Raw genomic sequence first — 15,400 nt, 5'->3', positions numbered from 1 at the left:
CTCAGAATCCGAAGCAGGCTCCAGGCTCTAAGCTGTCAGTACAGAGCCTGACGCGGGGCTCGAACCCACAGAGGGTGAGATAATGACCTGAGCTGAAGTCGGACGCCCAACTGACTAGCCATTCAGATGCCCCCAAGATCTTTAAAAATCAAGAAAATCAGGTCTTTTTTTTTTTCTTTTTAAGATTTTACATGTAATGATACCATGCAGTATTAGTCTTCCTCTGCCTGGCTTTTTTCACCTAGCATAATGTCCTCCAGCTTTATCCATGTTGTCACAAATAGCAAAATTTCCCTCTTTTTTATGGCTGAATCATATTCCTTTAGGAGTGGTCAGTTCTTTAGGGGTGGTCCATTTATCCTTTAATGGATATTTTTTAAATGGATATTTTTTTTCAAATCTGAACTGTTGTGAATAATGCAGCTGTAAACATGGGAGTACAGATACCTGTGGGATGCTGATTTCATTTTCCTCGGATATATTCCTAAAAGTGGGATTTTTGCTGGATCATATCTATTTTTAATTTTTTAAGGAGCTACCATATGGTTTTTTTGTAGTGGCTGCACCAATTTACATTCCCACTGACAGTGCACACAGGTTTCCATTTTCTCAACATTCTCTCCCACACTTGTTCTCTCTTGTCTTTTCTAGACTAGCCATTCTAACAAGTGTGAGATAGTATCTCATTGTGGTTTTGATTTGCGTTTCCCTGATGATTAGTGATGTTGAGCACTTTTTCATATGCCTCTTGGCTATTTGTATGTCTTCTTGGAACAATGTCTTTCCAGGTCCTTTGCCATATTTTAATCATATTATTTGCTTTTAGTTACTGAGTGTTATGAGTTCTTTATATGTTTTGGATATTAAACCCTTATCAATTTATGGTTTACAAATAATTTCTCCCATTCTGTAGATGTCCCTTCATAATAAATTGCCTAATAATATCTTAAAAACTCTGACGCATGTTTACTTAAAACACTATTTGAGTTAAGTACTTATCAAGAGTATCAACAATTTTATTAAACCCTGTCAAGTTAGTTGCATGGCACTAGCTGCCATTTGACTTAAAAAACAAAATGTTGTCAAGTAAGGATATTTTTCCATGGAGCACCTGGGTGTGGCTCAGTCAGTCAAGCGTCCGACTTCAGCACAGGTCATGATCTTTCTGTTTGTTGAGTTCGAGCCCCGTGTCAGTCTCTGTGCTTCCAGCTCAGAGCCTGGAGCCTACTTCAGATTCCATGTGTCCCCCTCTCTCTGCCCCTTCCCCGCTTGCACTGTCTCTCTCCTCTCAAAAAGAAATAATAAACATTTTTTAAAAAAAAGAGTATTCTTAGTTCATTGCAAGTGTGTAGTGAATCCCCTAAATCTTAAAATTACAAATATAGAATCATCTAGATTGTATTTAATGTGCTCACTTACTGGACCTCTGTAAATCGTAGCTTCTCTGTGTGGAATATAATTACATCACTTCTCACAAAATTTCAGCTTGGCTTTATGGTAGAGAGCCGAGGTCATAAAGGTACTCTTTTCTGTCTTTGGGCTAAAGGAAACGATGTATCCATTCAGGAACTTGTCTAATCTCTAGGATGAGAATTGTAACTCTCATGAGTAAGGAGGAAGAGCAGGGTATATACATCAAGTTGTTCCAGCCAGGACTCAACATACTGAAAGTGATGGTCACAGAGATGACCACCAGATCTCAACAAATCTGGCTGTGGAGAGTGGCACTCAGGGAGGTGGAACCACTGGACAAGATAAATCATCTCTTCATGTGTGAAAATTTAGTAACCTTACAATTTAGTAATCTTTTTTTTTTTAATGTTTATTTATTTTTGAGACAGAGAAAGACAGAGCATGAACAGGGGAGGGGCAGAGAGACAGGGAGACACAGAATCTGAAATGGGCTCCAGGCTCCGAGCTGTCAGCACACAGAGCCTGACGCGGGGCTCGAACCCACAGACCGTGAGATCATGACCCGAGCCGAAGTCGGACGCCTAACCTACTGAGCCACCCAGGCGCCCCTTTAGTAATATTATTCAGTGAACATCTTTCTGTGTCGATAATGAGGATTTTCTGTTGTTTTTTTAACGTTTATTTATTATTGAGAGACAGAGAGACACAGAGTGTGAGCAGGGAAGGGGCACAGAGAGGGGGAGACACAGAATCCGAAGCAGGCTCCAGGCTCTGAGCTGTCAGCACAGAGCCCGATGCAGGGCTCGAACTCACAAACCGCAAGATCATGACCCGAGCCGAAGTTGGACGCTCAACCAACTGAGCCACCCGGGTGCCCCGATAATGAGGATTTTCAATCACTATGTTAAAGGCTTCACAGTATGACAATGTATGGATATACCAAAACTCTTTTAAAATCATTCATGATAACAAAAAAGGTAGTAAAAATAATATTAACAAAGTGTGTTACACAGTTCACTAACAACTTTTTTTTCTGGGCATTTTCATGTTTGTGATGTTTTCCACCTTTTTTAAATTTGTAGTTTGTCGTGCTTTATATTCTCATTTTCAATGAATATTTACTTTTTTACCTGAAAAAAATAATAACCTATGATTCACAATCACATATTCCCTGTAGGAATTTCACACAATGTGGAAAAACATATAGGTCTCCTTTGCACCCTGCCAGTTTTACCCGCACTCCCCACTGGTAGTATCTTTCCAGATATTTGTGTATCTATGTATATATGCATACAGAAATACAGAATTTGCTTCAGGTGTGTGTTTTTGTGTGTGTGCCTGTGTGTGTGCATATGCATATATGTGTGCTCATTTGGTACCTAAAAGATTTCCTGCTATAGAATATTGTCCTTCGCCTTTCTTTCTCCACTTAACAAATCTTCTTGGAGTGCTTTCCCTATGAGCAGTCAGGCCCTGAGTGCAGTTTTGCAGGTTGTTTCCTGCACAAGGACACCAGACTAAAGTGAGAACTGATGGGCACCTGTGTTTTACTCATCAAGCAGTGAACCCTCGCACGGGGCTGTGTCCCTCCAAAGGGCCACAATATCTAACTTGCATTGAAGAACTGACTAGATTATTCATGGCTATGTCAGTGCATATGAATCTACCTCATGTTTGGAACTACTGGGTAATAATCTAAGGAATAATGGTGCTCTAATTTATTAAGTTAAACAGGTTTCTACTGATGTCCGCACAGGTTATTTCCAGTACTTTGGCCATAAGAAAAAAATGCTTCAGTGAATAGTATTGAGCATACTAATTTTTGCATGTATACAAGTAATTGTTTAGGATACACAACTAAAATTAGAATGCCAAGTTGAAGGACATGTCCTATTTTAATTTTAAAAGATACTGCCAAACTGCCTTCCAAAAAAGACAGAAATTAACATTTCCAAAGACATTGTCAATCTTTTTTTAAGCATTTTTAAAAAAATGTTTATTTATTTTGAGAGAGAGAGAGTGAGCAGGGGAGGTACAGAGAGAGGGAGGAAAGAGAATCCCAAGCAGCCTCCACTCTGTAAGTGCAGACCCATGAACTGTGATATCACGACCTGAGCCGAAACCAAGAGTCAAATGCTTAACTGACTGAGCCACCCAGGTGTCCCAAGACCTTGTCAATCTTGAGTGTGGTCAAGATGATTTTTTCTTTTTGGACAATCTAATGAAAATAATTTCCATTTTTAATTTAATTTGCATTGTTTTGATTACCAATGAAGTTTAGAGTTTTAAATAGTAATTCTTATATAATAGCTTTTTAATGCTTTTGCCATTTTTATTTGATTTTTTAATAATTTCTGAATTCTTCATTATATATGCTGCAAATCTTTTCTTTCAGTCTGTCAGTTGCCCTTTAAATTTTATCAGTCTTCATTTGTGGATTTTAATTTTTTTTTTAATTTTAATCCCACTATAGTTAATATATGGTGTTGTATTAGTTTTGGAGGTATAATATAGTGATTCAAAAATTCTATACACTACTCAGTGCTCATCATGATATGTGTACTCTTAATACCCTTCACCCATTTAACCCATCCTGCTACCCACCTCCCCTCTGGCAACCATCAGTTTGTTCTCTATAGTTAAGAGTCTGGGGTTTTTTTTGTTTGTTTCTTTTTCTTCATTTGTTTTATTTTTTCAAAATTTCATTTGTAGATTTTTATACAGTGTCATAGAATGTTTGAATTTTTTGTTTTGTTTTTAAGAATTTTACAATTAATATTCCTTTGGTCTTATAAGAGACTTTTAAAATCGGTTTATCATAAGCATCTGTGAGTAAAATATGATGTCAGATATTTACCTAAAATATTGTTTTTTAAAACATAGGGAGGGATGCATAAAATTTAACAAATATTGACAAATTTTAAGCTTGCAGATATATTAGACATCAGAGTTTATTATAATGTTTTTCTGTATTTTCATATATGTTTAAAGATATCCAGGGAAGCCAGGTGGCTCAGTTGGTTAAGAGTCAGACTCTTGATTTTGGCGGGCGCAGTTCATGCTCTCACAGTCTTGAGATGGAGACCTGAGTTGGGCTTGCGCTGGGCATGGGTCCTGCTTTAGATTCTCCCTCTCTCCCCTTCTGCCCCTTCCTCCCCTGTTCACAAGTGCACTCACGCACGTGCCCCCTTTCTCAGTAAATAAATCTTTCTCAGTAAATAAATAAACAAAAGCTATTGGTACTAACAAAGTTTTTTGTTTGTTTTCTTTGGGATTTCTTTTCATTCTTTTTGTTTAAAAAAAATTTTTTTTACATTTTATTTATTTTTAAGAGAGAGAGAGACAGAGCACACATCGGGGAGAGGCAGAGAGAGAGGGAGACACAGAATCTGAAACAGGCTCCAGGCTCTGAGCTGTCAGCACAGAGCCCAACGCGGGGCTCGAACTCACAAACCATGAGATCATGTGACCTGAGCCAAAGTCAGACGCTCAACTGAATGAGCCACCCAGGGGCCCCAGTTCTTTTTGTTTTTTTAAAAACCAGCTTTTCAAGTTTCATTTTAAAAAAATCCCATGGGAGTTTTGGGTCAGACTACATGGGTTAAAAATTTAATTGAAAGACAATTAACATTTCATTCATTCATTTCACTCAACAAACATTTATTGTATGATGATTATGTGCTGGCGACCATTCTAGATTCTTGGGTTGTTATCATTGAACAAAACAGGCAATGATAACTAAATTCTAGAAGGGAAACAGACAATATACATAACAAATTTGCTTTAAAATGTCTTAGAAAGAATTTTCCTATCCAGAGCAATTATGTGTCTCTCCATTTGTTTAGTCTTCTTTTAAATCCTTTGGTGACACTTTAAATTTTCTCCATGAAAATCTTCATTATTTCTTGTTCAGTTTCTTCTAGATATTTTAGTCTTTGTTGTCACTGTGATTTTTTTCTATTCCATTTTTTAAATGGACAAGAATGTTCCTGTGTTTTTCCTTCTTGAACTGAATTCTTTTATTTGTTTTAATTGATTCTCTGGGATTTTTAAGGCACAAATTCTCTTCCTTTGTAATATAATCAACTCTGGGTTTTTGTTGTCGTTGTTGCTGCTGTTTGTTGTTTCATTTCTTCGGCCAGAACCCTAATCAAAGCGTTGAATAAAATGAGTGATAATGAGTATTCTTACTTTTTCTTAGTATTATAGAAGTGTTTCTAATATTCCACCTCTGTACTTAAAACTTAGTCTAGGGGCGCCTGGGTGGCGCAGTCGGTTAAGCGTCCGACTTCAGCCAGGTCACGATCTCGCGGTCCGTGAGTTCGAGCCCCGCGTCAGGCTCTGGGCTGATGGCTCGGAGCCTGGAGCCTGTTTCCGATTCTGTGTCTCCCTCTCTCTCTGCCCCTCCCCCGTTCATGCTCTGTCTCTCTCTGTCCCAAAAATAAATAAAAAAAACGTTGAAAAAAAAAAATTAAAAAAAAAAAACTTAGTCTAATTGCCTGATACTCTTAATCAAGTTAAGAATATTGCCTTTTAAATCCTTGCTATCTGAGGGAGTTTTGTTGTTTTTCTGTTTATTAAACCACTAACAAGTGATTTAAAATAGGTTTTGAGGGGCACCTGTGTGACTCAGTCAGTTAAGCATCCGACTTTGGCTCAGGTCCTGATCTCACGGTTCATGGGTTCGAGCCCCACGTTGGGCTCTGTGCTGACAGCTCAGAGCCTGGAGCCTGCTTGGGATTCTGTGCCTCCCTCTCACTCTGCTCCTCCACTACTCATGCTCTGTCTCTCTCTCTCTCTCAAAAATAAATAAACATTAAATTAAAAAAAATAGGTTTTGAATGTTATAAATACCTTTTTTGACATTTGTTGTATTTTTTATTATTCTATCAATATAAAGGTCTAATGGATTTCTTATTGTGGGAGCACTGTAGATAAAAATCTATTCTGATTATGCTATTTTTGGGGGGGTCAGAAACCATGGACTAGCTTTCTCTGTAATCTATTACAATTATAATTTATTTTAATGTTCCTTAACCCTCGCTATGCTTTGAATATATCTGTTGAATTCTTTAAAATCGCACTAGGTTGCCCCAACCCTACATCTTCGAAATTCGGTGGATGGTGCCTTAGATGTGGAAGTTTTCAAAGCTCTACAAGTATACTTATAATCAGCCACTGCAGAGAACTATTACTCTAACATGTGGTTCAGAGGTTCTTAAAGTCTAGCCCTCCATACAGCAGCAACAGCGTTATTCAGGAACTTGTGAAAAAAAAATGCAGATGCTAAGAGACTCTTAAAAACTGAGAACGAACTGAGGGTTGATGGGGGGTGGGAGGGAGGGGAGGGTGGGTGATGGGTATTGAGGAGGGCACCTTTTGGGATGAGCACTGGGTGTTGTATGGAAACCAATTTGACAATAAATTTCAAAAAAAAAAAAAAAAAAAAAAGCAGATGCTCCATCCATCCCATCAAGGATCTACTGAATCAGTCTGTGTTTTGACAAGTTCTTCAGATGGTTCTGATGCACAGTCATATTTGAGAACCACTGATAAACTGTTGACAAATAAAAAGACAGAAAGAGAGACAGAAGGAAGGAAAGAAAGAACAAAGGAAAAAAGGAAGGAAAAGAAAAAGAAAGGAGAGGGAGGGAAGGAGAAGGAAAGGAACAAATCATCAGTAAGATGATTTAGCTTCTAAATTTGTAGATTAGTAACAATAAGAAGATGCCACTCATATGTAACTAAGTCAGTTTTTTAATCTATATGTATTCTTCCCAGATCTTTCAGATCATTTGTATTAGGTCACCTGTAGAGTAAAACAAAGGATTTACAGGACTTAGGTTAATGGAAGAATTGGAAATTCAGCGTCTCTTGATTTCATCTTTGCTTCTTGTTTCCCAAGTAGCCATTGACACTATCATTTTGTAGCTTGGGAAAGTCTTAAATTTGCTAAAGTAACTTATCAGAAAAAAATGAGAGGATGGAGCTAGATAAGTAGTTCCCATAATTTTTCACTGTAAAGGCTCATTAGTGTCAAAAAAAAGCCACAGCCACACTGCACGTGCGAGTTGTGAAAACCTATACAGTGGTAAAAAAATTCAATCTGATTTACTCATTTCTAGAAAATTTCATACAAAATATTAACAATTGAAGTGAATTTGCAATTCTAAAAAGATCTGCCTCATGTGCGCTTTTCAGACCTTATTTTGTTGCTGAAGAAAAATCAAAATGAGAAGTCTTAGATTTGCCTAGGATTATAACACTAAATAGAACACTGAGAAAAGGAAATTCCTATTCTTTGAAATTGTATAACTAAACTTAGAAGGCAATTACTGTTCATTCATTCAAGGAAACAACCTTGTATAGAAACCTCTCCATTGGAGTCACATGATACTTGAAACCAAAGATTTCCTCTGATGTACCCAGTCAGGGGAGAAGTATGTTAAGCCTAAGAAACATTATTACATGGGTCCAAATACAGTTGCCAGATAAAATTTAGGATCCCCAGTTCCATTTGAATTTCAGGTAAACAACATAAAATGCCTTAGTATAAGTATATCCCGTGCAGTATTTGGGATATACTTATACAAAAAAATTATTTATCTGAAATTCAAATGTAATTGGGTATCCTATATTTTTATTTGCTACATATAGTAATCCTTGTTGCAATGAGAGAGAGAGAGAGAGAACATGACATATTTGAGAAACTAAAAGAAGTTCAGGACTTCTGAGCATTTTCTAAAATATAGTACAGTGGTTTATGTAAGATTATATCACATAGTATGGTTGATTTTGATAATTGTATAGTTTAATATACTTTATAAAAAATAAAATTATTACTTACATATTATATAGCATTCATATATTTAAATTTTTATCTACCTGTAAAAATGAATCCAATTAAAGAAAAATATTAAGAATAATGTAGCAGTAGTCCTCAAAATGACTGACATTGGGGAACTGGGAATTATCAGAAAGAATGTGAGAGGTAAAACTAGAAAATTTAACAGAAGCCAGGTTCAATGCAAGACTTTTTTCTAAATTAAGTCATATAAATTTTTATGGAAGAGGAAGAAATTTTTACTTTTGTCTTTCTTTGTTATCCACACCTAAAAAAGACCATCATAATATTCCTGAAAACAGTTGATGGAATTTTAATGTAAGTAGATGTTTTTCTCACGTTTCACATCAGGAAAAGTCCTGCCTCCTTTAACATCTGAGCCCAAGGACAGAGCTACTGAGAATTGTAAAACAAACAAAACAAAACAAAAAAGCCAAAGTAACAAAAACTGCAGAGATTTGCAGATATCAGGTAGGAATGATGATACAGAATATATAACCCACAAAGGTTGACTTTGTGTCTATAAAATGTGTTAAGTGACCATGAAAGTCAGTCTCCAATTTTACCACTTAAAGTAAACACTGGTTCCAGAATGCCTACCAAATTATTTAAGTAGAAATCATATCCCACTCCCCAAAATGGACCTTTAAACCTAGTGGAGGAAGTCATCCTCAGATTTCCCTGGAATAGAGAAGAATTTCTGCCCACACAATTCTGTCCCTGACTCACATCTGCCACTTATGAGCACTCCTTAGGACCAGCTGCAGAGATATCCTTTGAGTCTATGCAGGAGACTCTGTAAGCAATTTACAGAAGTCCCAGTTTAAAAATGCTCTATTTGAAACCTCACTGGAATTTAAAAATCAAGCTAAGGAGGAACCCGTTTTCTTCACCATGCTTTGTAAATGGAAGGAGATAACATAGGAAGTGAAGGTAAACACTAAAAAGCCACAATTTACATACCAGTTCAAAGATTCCTTGTAGTAACTTTGAATGAGGGTATTAGATCACCCTCTATCATCTGATACTAAAATGATATTGGCACATGTTACTATTAAGATAACATGCAAAGATTTTGTGGTTGAACAGACTGTATCTGGCAAATCGGAGATAATTACTGGTTTGTTTTATTACCTAATCCACATAAATTTCATCTTGAAATGCACCAGTATAAAAATTAAGGTTGACTTGTTTAACTTGCCTAGAAATTCTAACATAGGATAGTTATATTATCTTTAGCCCCTGACTAGCTATTCAGATAAAAATCTTCACTGCTTCTGAAGAAAAAAAAAATGAATAACTTTCTGGTTCTTTAAGCAGGATATTATTTTAAGAAAGGAAAGTCTAGAGTGAGGAATTTATTTTCAGATGAAATGTATAACACTAATATGAGATTTCATACTAATCCAGCTGGCCTCAGATCAAATAATTCAGAATGAAGTCGGGCCAAGTCTTTTGCTAAAAGGTCCCTTTCTATTACGGGTGAACAAGGAGTATTACCAGCCCAGAATGCCAGTAAGATGCGTATGGAATCAAAGACAGTGTAGGGGCCAGAACCTTGGATTATGAATCAGGAAGTCTTAGTTCTATTCCTGGCCTCGCCTTTAATTTATTATGGCTGTCTGTGTGATGCCACAACTCATTGACAAGCAGAACATTCAGGCAGTGCTATATTTGCTGAGCCAAATGTCCACTATTTGGAAGCATTCAGGTGGTTTACTGCATTTTTTTGGTTTTCTTCCAAATGCTTGGCATTAGGAAAACAGTGCCCCTGCGTCTCTAGGGGAGGCATCCTTTTCTTTGTACTTCACAATCTGTAGAGTGTCTGGTAATCTTCACCTCCTCCCCACTCCATGTGTGTGTGCTGTGTCCTGTGTTGCTCAATAAAGAGCGTCTGGGAAAGAGGAAGCTTGGAATTATCTTCCCCAGATAGAAGGAAAGAAGGTAGTGGAGTCTCCTGTTCAACGAATTCCTTTTCAGAGACCTGGAGAGAATGACCCCCTAAAAACCCTGTGTATCTCCCCCAGATCCCATTGTGACCCAAATGACTTCACTGCTCAGGGGCTAAATAGCTCTTGGGAGTAAATAAGGAACATCTTTAAGATTTTCCAATGAAAACCATGCGGTTGGCCATATTAGGCTTTTGACAACAAATCGAATTGAATAGAAGTTTCTCTCCAAATTTGCCTAAGCATCCACTGACGTGTTTCTGAAAGAAATACAACTGGAAATTTCTTCCACAACTGTGATATATATTATCTGTACCTTGACAACAGCTGGTTACAGTCTCTGGACAACAGGATGTTTCTGTTCTTAGTGCTACACAGGCAGATATTGGGAAAAGGAGACATATATCACACCATTGACTCAAGGTCAGCTCACAGGCAACTAAATAGTTTTTCCTCATTAAAAAAGCAAATCATGCAATCCTATTAAGAATAGCCTATTCATGTTCTAAACAGGCACTTAATTCTTAGGCTGTGTTAGAGAGGGTATATAGAACATGGGGAAATACTTGCCTACTCTGCCCTGGTCTGAGAACGTGTAGAGTAATATATTTAATTCTCGGCACTGACTATTAATTGGGTCAATGACAGAATTATGTCATTTTCAGAGAAGGGTAAATAGAACTAATGAGGATTTGAAAACATGTCGTATGAGAAATCATTAAGGGGACTGAGTATGATTCACCTAGAAAAGGAAGAAAATGGGCACAACATAGTTCTTCAAATATTTGAAAGGCTCTTTCATGGAATAGACACTACTTTATGCTGTCTATTTTTGGAGGGAGAAACTGGGAAGTTAAAGGAAGGCAGAATTCTCAACCTTATAACTGTACAAGTATGAAATAGGTAGCTTCCTAGGGAACAGTGCATAGGACACAGGAGATGGCCAATAAACATCGTGAAGACTGTTAAAAACGTACAAGGACTTGTCTAGATGCAAAAGTTTCTTGCATTTAATTGTGGTTATCGCTACTCTTCCAAAACATAGTTTCTGTATATTAGAAGGAATGAAAAACAGGTTGCAGTAGTTAAGGAGAGAATAAATGATGCCTAATAGGCATTGAATTAGAAATTGCATCCATGAAAGGGAAGCAAAATGGAGTATTGGAAAAAGACCAAGGCAAGGAGTGGGGAGAGATGGGCTCTACTCTATTCAGTTTGTCAATGGAAAAGTGATCTGGATTTAAAACTCTACAGCTGCAAAGTCAGAACACCGTGGAACCAATAGCCATGATCCTAGAGCTCTAGATTTCTAAAGTCTTAATTTTGGAGAAAGTACCCAAGTACATAATGAGTTACTCAAATATGTTTTGACTTATTTTTTAATTATTTTTTTAAATATTTATTTATGAGAGAGAGGAAACAGAGTATGAGTGGGGGAGGGACAGAGAGAGAGGAAGACACAGAATCTGAAGCAGGCTCTTGGCTCTGAGCTGTTAGCACAGAGCCCAATGTGGGCCTCAAACTCATGAACCACGAGATCATGACTGAGCAGAAGTCAGACACTCAACTGACTGAATCACCCAGGCACCCCTGTTTGACCTATTTAAGTGAAAATACACATATGAAGATATGTTAATTATAATGAATTTTAAGGGATTTTACAAACATAAATAATGGATAGTGCAAAGAAGGCAGATACGTGAGCTGCTTCTAGGAAAAAAGAAGTCTCCAGAAGAACACTAAATTTCAGTCAACAATTTATACTGAACTCTACCTGGGCAACAAGAGCAAAAGTTAAGGAAAATAAATGCATTAAATAAATAAAATGCATTATTTCAATATGTTACTGTGTTGACTAAGCCATAATTACAACTGTCGATTTAACTAGCAATGCTTCTATTTGAATCAAATTCTGAGCATGTCTCTCCATCCTACTGATCCCCACTCCTACTATGTGTTGGCACAAATATGCACCAGCTTGCATAAGCTCACAAGAGCAAACTGGTGGCATCTCTTCCTGTTCTGAGTTCAATAATGTCTTGTTGGTAGCTTGAAACCAGCTATGACAATATTTACGTCACAGAAAAAATGGCACATGCTACACATGAGGACTTTTGTTTCATTTGGTATCTAGTTTCTAAACATTTACTAACATACCACTCCCTGCTTCCAAGAAACAGCTTCCTCAGACAGTGTCTTCTTTTTCACTTCGATCTCAAAATATTTATGGCCGTGTTATAAAAGCATATCATTTTTTTCATTCCAGTGTAGTTAACACACAGTGTTATATTAGTTCCAGGTGTACCATATAGGGATTCAACAATGCCATATATTATTCAGTGCTCATCAAGATAGATGTACTCTTAAATTTGTTATTTCCTTATAATTACCATAATGTGGGTCCAATTCAGACTTCAGGGGGAAAAAAAAAGAACTAGGACTAGGACTAGAAAATAATCCTAGGTTAATTTGAACTATTTAGTATGTATTAGCCATTTGACTTTGCTGGGGGTAAAGTAGCGTGAAGTTCCAAAAATGTTTGATTGTCAGTATGTGGTGAGGATCCTAAAAGTAAAATACACAGGAAATCACTCATGTGCTTACATCCTGCCAGTGGCCCCACTGCAAGGAATAAATTTGACCTTTACAGTGACCTTCATGACAAAATATATTTTGACTCCTGTTCATATTCACCTGCACATTGTTTTAGTATTCATTCCTTTCACTCTCACTTCCCTTCCTGGTGTCCCCCACCTTTTATCTGATCCTCTTATTCATCCAGCTCATTCCAGTCTAGCATCCAAGATGTGTGCAGTACTATTTTCCCAGTTCTCCTCCTTCCTTCTTCCTCTTCTTCTTTCCCTTCCCTTCCCTTCCCTTCCCCTTTTTTCTTTGCCTTTCATTTTTCTTCCTTTCTTTCTGTCTTCCTTTCTCTCTCTCTCTCTTTCTCTCTCCCTTTCTCTCTCACTTGCTGTCTCTCTCCATCTCCATCTTCATCTTCGTATCTCTCTTCTACCCCATTCTTTTTCTCCCCATCATGATTTAGCTCTATTTTCCAACCACAGGAAACTATTTTCCAACCACTCTATACAAAGTGGGACACCCCCTCAGTGACTGTGTAGATTCTTACCCAATTTATTTGCTTCTTACACTTGTTCCTGTATGAAACCATCCTACTTATGAATTTGTTAACTTTTGTTGTGTCTTCTCATGGTTGACTATAATATTCAAGAAAGCAGGAATTTTTAAATCTCTTATCCACTTGTGACTATTTTGTCCCTTTAATGGTGCTTGGCCCAGAACAGCTACGACTGCAGGAAAGAAGGAAGGAAAGACGGGAAGGGAGAGAATTTAGCATCTTGGCCTTGATTTGAAGGGGTTAAGGTACTGAAATGTTGAGAACTTCATTAATAGGCAGCTTTACTTATTAAAGAAGGTCCTCTTCGTGGACTATGGAGACAGCATGAAATAAAAGCTTCACTGAAGAAGTCAACCTAGCCAAAACCTGCAAATACGCAGCTCTATTTTCAGGCATGAGCTATTTGCTGGAGTTTAGCCATGGACATATGAAAGGTTAGAACTGTTAAATATTAATATCTGGGGCTTTAAAAACAAAGACAATAAAATTTATCCAAAGTATCTGATTTGTAGTCCACTCTATTTTGTGAGGTTTTATGGATGTATAACACAGGATACTGGTCTGTGTACTTGACACTTGATGCTGAATGTAATAGATAGTAAATAAGGAAGCATCCAGGAAGGAAGGCGAAATCAATAGGCTTATTTCTCTAAAGGAATATTGTAGACCAAGGCCATTTGGTTTTATTCCTTTTGGCACAGCATTTGAAATAATTTGATGCTCAGCCCATGGATTTAAAAATGTTTTTAAAGCACAATCTCAGCATCCAGTTAATTCAAAGACAAATTGTTTCTGAGACCACTGCTGGTAGGTCTAGGACAACCAGGACATACTGCTTTATCCAACATTAACTTAGTAGCTGGAAAAATATCAAGATATACTTTCTAAGGCTTTGGGAGCTGTTATTTCACTGGCTCCTATTGATTTCATTACTATTATTCCTGAAAACATATTGCATGTGCAATGTATAACTTGTCTCATCTGCCAGGTAGAAAAACACAATTTTTGTGCTTGAGGATGTTATAACTGGGAAATTAAAATCACACAGAAAAAACATATGTGGATGTAGAGATGCAAAGAACATTATCTTGCCAAACACAACTTTGGTTTTAAAAAGAAGGAAATTATACAAGCAAATACATTGGAGAAGTAATTAAGAGGACTTTGAGTCTTCTTTCAGTCAGGTTTTCCATGTTTTGGGTATTTAGAAGAGAATTAAATTTAGAATAATCTCCAATATTTCCAGGACTTCATTTTAAGGTAGAAGCAGGATTCTACTGTAATGCTCTTTTGACTATAACAAAGTTCTGTGGCAGTGAAGGATAGGATATATAGTAAGGTTCAAGTCTGTTTGCAAATATCCTGGATACTCTCAAGCATAAAGCATAAAACATAAAACTTTATGATGACAAGAGCCTGTAATTGTGTCAAAGCCTCATTACATGTTGTAGACAGCAGGGACAATGAAAGGAAATTTAAGTAATAATCACAGCATAGTATTCTGAAGTAAGTAATACAACTCAAAAAAAATTCTTAACTTATTCTCAAACTGGATGTCTTTATGGAAATAGGACTAGCTCTTTCAATTTGATGTTAGTCTGTTAAACCAAACACAGGTTCAGCTTACCCAAATAATTTACGAATGTTACCCTAATTAATGATTCTTTGAACACTTTAATAGGCCAACTGTTTGACATCTGGGAAATAATGCTCTAGCTATTGGGGGTACAGAGACTTGTATAGAATTTGATTAATCCATGAAATTTACCCTAGTTAGTCCCTGTTCTTTGGGGTTCCCTCCTAATGAAGGCTAGAGAATTTAGGGGATTAAAAAATGCCAAAACAAAATAAAATGTCTGATTCACTTCCAATACCATCACCTGCTCCCTTGTACCCACATCCCTCAGGCTTCTGTCGTGATATGTTTTCCCTTTGAGGTCCCCACTCGTGTTCCTTTCAAAGCTGATTTCACCGAGGTAAATATCAAAGACAGATGAGAAGATAGCAACATGAGTTACACATGATAGTTTTCTTCCAAAGGGCTAGCCCTGAGTC

The 15,400-nt window shown here is 37.0% G+C and overlaps 1 protein-coding gene across 1 annotated transcript in view; it reads left to right on the top strand.

The window, feature by feature from the left end:
- DLC1 (DLC1 Rho GTPase activating protein) overlaps positions 1-15,400 on the top strand; it is a 408,685-nt gene that overhangs the window by 76,558 nt on the left and 316,727 nt on the right. The gene's annotated exons all lie outside the window — the stretch shown is intronic.

The sequence above is a fragment of the Lynx rufus genome, unplaced genomic scaffold, assembly GCF_022079265.1.
Source record: "Lynx rufus isolate CCGP_SWC_20201006 ecotype Redwood Valley unplaced genomic scaffold, mLynRuf1.p SCAF_3, whole genome shotgun sequence".
Lineage (NCBI taxonomy): Eukaryota > Metazoa > Chordata > Mammalia > Carnivora > Felidae > Lynx > Lynx rufus.
Note: the sequence above shows the minus strand (reverse complement) of the source record. Positions and strands in the feature narration are given on the sequence as shown.